This window comes from Andrographis paniculata, unplaced genomic scaffold, assembly GCF_009805555.1.
Source record: "Andrographis paniculata isolate CXL003 unplaced genomic scaffold, ASM980555v1 Contig86END, whole genome shotgun sequence".
NCBI classification, from domain to species: Eukaryota; Viridiplantae; Streptophyta; class Magnoliopsida; order Lamiales; family Acanthaceae; genus Andrographis; species Andrographis paniculata.
The window spans coordinates 5,022,654-5,028,981 of NW_026137624.1; positions in this window are offsets into that span (position 1 = coordinate 5,022,654).

The following is a 6,328-nucleotide window of genomic DNA, read 5'->3' on the forward strand; positions in this document are numbered from 1 at the left end:
AGGAGTTTTTTGGGGAGCGCACTCTGTCTCGATGGACGGCCTGACCGGCATTCGTACGTCGGGTCGCGAATTCGCTGTTGTCTGCTGCTGGGGCAGACGTCGACAATGATCCTTTCGCAGGTTAAACTATAGAATCCTTGTTACGAGTTCACTTTTCTCTAAACGATAAGACTTACTGGACTTCTCGCGTTGACGCGGCTTCGTCGGCGCCCGTGCGCGAATCCTCGTTCGCAATATACGGCTGGACGACGGGTCCGTGAGCGGCGGACAAGGTCGTCGTTCGCGATTTTTGCCGCGACGTGCATCGCAGGAAATCCATTTTTGCTGCCTACAAATTCACAAAAATCCGCGCAGGAGTTTTTTGGGGAGCGCACTCTGTCTCGATGGACGGCCTGACCGGCATTCGTACGTCGGGTCGCGAATTCGCTGTTGTCTGCTGGTGGGGCAGACATCGACAATGATCCTTTCGCAGGTTAAACTATAGAATCCTATTACGAATTCACTTTTCTTTAAGCGGCTTCGTCGGCGCCCGTGCGCGAATCCTCGTTCGCAATATACGGCTGGACGACGGGTCCCGTGAGCGGAGGACAAGGTCGTCGTTCGCGATTTTTGGCCGCGACGTGCATCGCAGGAAATCCATTTTTGCTGCCTACAAATTCACGAAAATCCGCGCAGGAGTTTTTTGGGGAGCGCACTCTGTCTCGATGGACGGCCTGACCGGCATTCGTACGTCGGGTCGCGAATTCGCTGTTGTCTGCTGCTGGGGCAGACGTCGACAATGATCCTTTCGCAGGTTAAACTATAGAATCCTTGTTACGAGTTCACTTTTCTCTAAACGATAAGACTTACTGGACTTCTCGCGTTGACGCGGCTTCGTCGGCGCCCGTGCGCGAATCCTCGTTCGCAATATACGGCTGGACGACGGGTCCGTGAGCGGCGGACAAGGTCGTCGTTCGCGATTTTTGCCGCGACGTGCATCGCAGGAAATCCATTTTTGCTGCCTACAAATTCACGAAAATCCGCGCAGGAGTTTTTTGGGGAGCGCACTCTGTCTCGATGGACGGCCTGACCGGCATTCGTACGTCGGGTCGCGAATTCGCTGTTGTCTGCTGCTGGGGCAGACATCGACAATGATCCTTTCGCAGGTTAAACTATAGAATCCTATTTACGAGTTCACTTTTCTCTAAGCGGCTTCGTCGGCGCCCGTGCGCGAATCCTCGTTCGCAATATACGGCTGGACGACGGGTCCCGTGAGCGGAGGACAAGGTCGTCGTTCGCGATTTTTGGCCGCGACGTGCATCGCAGGAAATCCATTTTTGCTGCCTACAAATTCACGAAAATCCGCGCAGGAGTTTTTTGGGGAGCGCACTCTGTCTCGATGGACGGCCTGACCGGCATTCGTACGTCGGGTCGCGAATTCGCTGTTGTCTGCTGCTGGGGCAGACGTCGACAATGATCCTTTCGCAGGTTAAACTATAGAATCCTTGTTACGAGTTCACTTTTCTCTAAACGATAAGACTTACTGGACTTCTCGCGTTGACGCGGCTTCGTCGGCGCCCGTGCGCGAATCCTCGTTCGCAATATACGGCTGGACGACGGGTCCCGTGAGCGGAGGACAAGGTCGTCGTTCGCGATTTTTGGCCGCGACGTGCATCGCAGGAAATCCATTTTTGCTGCCTACAAATTCACGAAAATCCGCGCAGGAGTTTTTTGGGGAGCGCACTCTGTCTCGATGGACGGCCTGACCGGCATTCGTACGTCGGGTCGCGAATTCGCTGTTGTCTGCTGCTGGGGCAGACGTCGACAATGATCCTTTCGCAGGTTAAACTATAGAATCCTTGTTACGAGTTCACTTTTCTCTAAACGATAAGACTTACTGGACTTCTCGCGTTGACGCGGCTTCGTCGGCGCCCGTGCGCGAATCCTCGTTCGCAATATACGGCTGGACGACGGGTCCCGTGAGCGGAGGACAAGGTCGTCGTTCGCGATTTTTGGCCGCGACGTGCATCGCAGGAAATCCATTTTTGCTGCCTACAAATTCACGAAAATCCGCGCAGGAGTTTTTTGGGGAGCGCACTCTGTCTCGATGGACGGCCTGACCGGCATTCGTACGTCGGGTCGCGAATTCGCTGTTGTCTGCTGCTGGGGCAGACGTCGACAATGATCCTTTCGCAGGTTAAACTATAGAATCCTTGTTACGAGTTCACTTTTCTCTAAACGATAAGACTTACTGGACTTCTCGCGTTGACGCGGCTTCGTCGGCGCCCGTGCGCGAATCCTCGTTCGCAATATACGGCTGGACGACGGGTCCGTGAGCGGCGGACAAGGTCGTCGTTCGCGATTTTTGCCGCGACGTGCATCGCAGGAAATCCATTTTTGCTGCCTACAAATTCACAAAAATCCGCGCAGGAGTTTTTTGGGGAGCGCACTCTGTCTCGATGGACGGCCTGACCGGCATTCGTACGTCGGGTCGCGAATTCGCTGTTGTCTGCTGGTGGGGCAGACATCGACAATGATCCTTTCGCAGGTTAAACTATAGAATCCTATTTACGAATTCACTTTTCTTAAGCGGCTTCGTCGGCGCCCGTGCGCGAATCCTCGTTCGCAATATACGGCTGGACGACGGGTCCCGTGAGCGGAGGACAAGGTCGTCGTTCGCGATTTTTGGCCGCGACGTGCATCGCAGGAAATCCATTTTTGCTGCCTACAAATTCACGAAAATCCGCGCAGGAGTTTTTTGGGGAGCGCACTCTGTCTCGATGGACGGCCTGACCGGCATTCGTACGTCGGGTCGCGAATTCGCTGTTGTCTGCTGCTGGGGCAGACGTCGACAATGATCCTTTCGCAGGTTAAACTATAGAATCCTTGTTACGAGTTCACTTTTCTCTAAACGATAAGACTTACTGGACTTCTCGCGTTGACGCGGCTTCGTCGGCGCCCGTGCGCGAATCCTCGTTCGCAATATACGGCTGGACGACGGGTCCGTGAGCGGCGGACAAGGTCGTCGTTCGCGATTTTTGCCGCGACGTGCATCGCAGGAAATCCATTTTTGCTGCCTACAAATTCACAAAAATCCGCGCAGGAGTTTTTTGGGGAGCGCACTCTGTCTCGATGGACGGCCTGACCGGCATTCGTACGTCGGGTCGCGAATTCGCTGTTGTCTGCTGGTGGGGCAGACATCGACAATGATCCTTTCGCAGGTTAAACTATAGAATCCTATTTACGAATTCACTTTTCTCTAAGCGGCTTCGTCGGCGCCCGTGCGCGAATCCTCGTTCGCAATATACGGCTGGACGACGGGTCCCGTGAGCGGAGGACAAGGTCGTCGTTCGCGATTTTTGGCCGCGACGTGCATCGCAGGAAATCCATTTTTGCTGCCTACAAATTCACGAAAATCCGCGCAGGAGTTTTTTGGGGAGCGCACTCTGTCTCGATGGACGGCCTGACCGGCATTCGTACGTCGGGTCGCGAATTCGCTGTTGTCTGCTGCTGGGGCAGACGTCGACAATGATCCTTTCGCAGGTTAAACTATAGAATCCTTGTTACGAGTTCACTTTTCTCTAAACGATAAGACTTACTGGACTTCTCGCGTTGACGCGGCTTCGTCGGCGCCCGTGCGCGAATCCTCGTTCGCAATATACGGCTGGACGACGGGTCCCGTGAGCGGAGGACAAGGTCGTCGTTCGCGATTTTTGGCCGCGACGTGCATCGCAGGAAATCCATTTTTGCTGCCTACAAATTCACGAAAATCCGCGCAGGAGTTTTTTGGGGAGCGCACTCTGTCTCGATGGACGGCCTGACCGGCATTCGTACGTCGGGTCGCGAATTCGCTGTTGTCTGCTGCTGGGGGCAGACGTCGACAATGATCCTTTCGCAGGTTAAACTATAGAATCCTTGTTACGAGTTCACTTTTCTCTAAACGATAAGACTTACTGGACTTCTCGCGTTGACGCGGCTTCGTCGGCGCCCGTGCGCGAATCCTCGTTCGCAATATACGGCTGGACGACGGGTCCCGTGAGCGGAGGACAAGGTCGTCGTTCGCGATTTTTGGCCGCGACGTGCATCGCAGGAAATCCATTTTTGCTGCCTACAAATTCACGAAAATCCGCGCAGGAGTTTTTTGGGGAGCGCACTCTGTCTCGATGGACGGCCTGACCGGCATTCGTACGTCGGGTCGCGAATTCGCTGTTGTCTGCTGCTGGGGCAGACGTCGACAATGATCCTTTCGCAGGTTAAACTATAGAATCCTTGTTACGAGTTCACTTTTCTCTAAACGATAAGACTTACTGGACTTCTCGCGTTGACGCGGCTTCGTCGGCGCCCGTGCGCGAATCCTCGTTCGCAATATACGGCTGGACGACGGGTCCGTGAGCGGCGGACAAGGTCGTCGTTCGCGATTTTTGCCGCGACGTGCATCGCAGGAAATCCATTTTTGCTGCCTACAAATTCACAAAAATCCGCGCAGGAGTTTTTTGGGGAGCGCACTCTGTCTCGATGGACGGCCTGACCGGCATTCGTACGTCGGGTCGCGAATTCGCTGTTGTCTGCTGCTGGGGCAGACATCGACAATGATCCTTTCGCAGGTTAAACTATAGAATCCTATTTACGAATTCACTTTTCTCTAAGCGGCTTCGTCGGCGCCCGTGCGCGAATCCTCGTTCGCAATATACGGCTGGACGACGGGTCCCGTGAGCGGAGGACAAGGTCGTCGTTCGCGATTTTTGGCCGCGACGTGCATCGCAGGAAATCCATTTTTGCTGCCTACAAATTCACGAAAATCCGCGCAGGAGTTTTTTGGGGAGCGCACTCTGTCTCGATGGACGGCCTGACCGGCATTCGTACGTCGGGTCGCGAATTCGCTGTTGTCTGCTGCTGGGGCAGACGTCGACAATGATCCTTTCGCAGGTTAAACTATAGAATCCTTGTTACGAGTTCACTTTTCTCTAAACGATAAGACTTACTGGACTTCTCGCGTTGACGCGGCTTCGTCGGCGCCCGTGCGCGAATCCTCGTTCGCAATATACGGCTGGACGACGGGTCCGTGAGCGGCGGACAAGGTCGTCGTTCGCGATTTTTGCCGCGACGTGCATCGCAGGAAATCCATTTTTGCTGCCTACAAATTCACAAAAATCCGCGCAGGAGTTTTTTGGGGAGCGCACTCTGTCTCGATGGACGGCCTGACCGGCATTCGTACGTCGGGTCGCGAATTCGCTGTTGTCTGCTGCTGGGGCAGACATCGACAATGATCCTTTCGCAGGTTAAACTATAGAATCCTATTTACGAATTCACTTTTCTCTAAGCGGCTTCGTCGGCGCCCGTGCGCGAATCCTCGTTCGCAATATACGGCTGGACGACGGGTCCCGTGAGCGGAGGACAAGGTCGTCGTTCGCGATTTTTGGCCGCGACGTGCATCGCAGGAAATCCATTTTTGCTGCCTACAAATTCACGAAAATCCGCGCAGGAGTTTTTTGGGGAGCGCACTCTGTCTCGATGGACGGCCTGACCGGCATTCGTACGTCGGGTCGCGAATTCGCTGTTGTCTGCTGCTGGGGCAGACGTCGACAATGATCCTTTCGCAGGTTAAACTATAGAATCCTTGTTACGAGTTCACTTTTCTCTAAACGATAAGACTTACTGGACTTCTCGCGTTGACGCGGCTTCGTCGGCGCCCGTGCGCGAATCCTCGTTCGCAATATACGGCTGGACGACGGGTCCGTGAGCGGCGGACAAGGTCGTCGTTCGCGATTTTTGCCGCGACGTGCATCGCAGGAAATCCATTTTTGCTGCCTACAAATTCACAAAAATCCGCGCAGGAGTTTTTTGGGGAGCGCACTCTGTCTCGATGGACGGCCTGACCGGCATTCGTACGTCGGGTCGCGAATTCGCTGTTGTCTGCTGCTGGGGCAGACGTCGACAATGATCCTTTCGCAGGTTAAACTATAGAATCCTATTTACGAATTCACTTTTCTCTAAGCGGCTTCGTCGGCGCCCGTGCGCGAATCCTCGTTCGCAATATACGGCTGGACGACGGGTCCCGTGAGCGGAGGACAAGGTCGTCGTTCGCGATTTTTGGCCGCGACGTGCATCGCAGGAAATCCATTTTTGGTGCCTACAAATTCACGAAAATCCGCGCAGGAGTTTTTTGGGGAGCGCACTCTGTCTCGATGGACGGCCTGACCGGCATTCGTACGTCGGGTCGCGAATTCGCTGTTGTCTGCTGCTGGGGCAGACGTCGACAATGATCCTTTCGCAGGTTAAACTATAGAATCCTTGTTACGAGTTCACTTTTCTCTAAACGATAAGACTTACTGGACTTCTCGCGTTGACG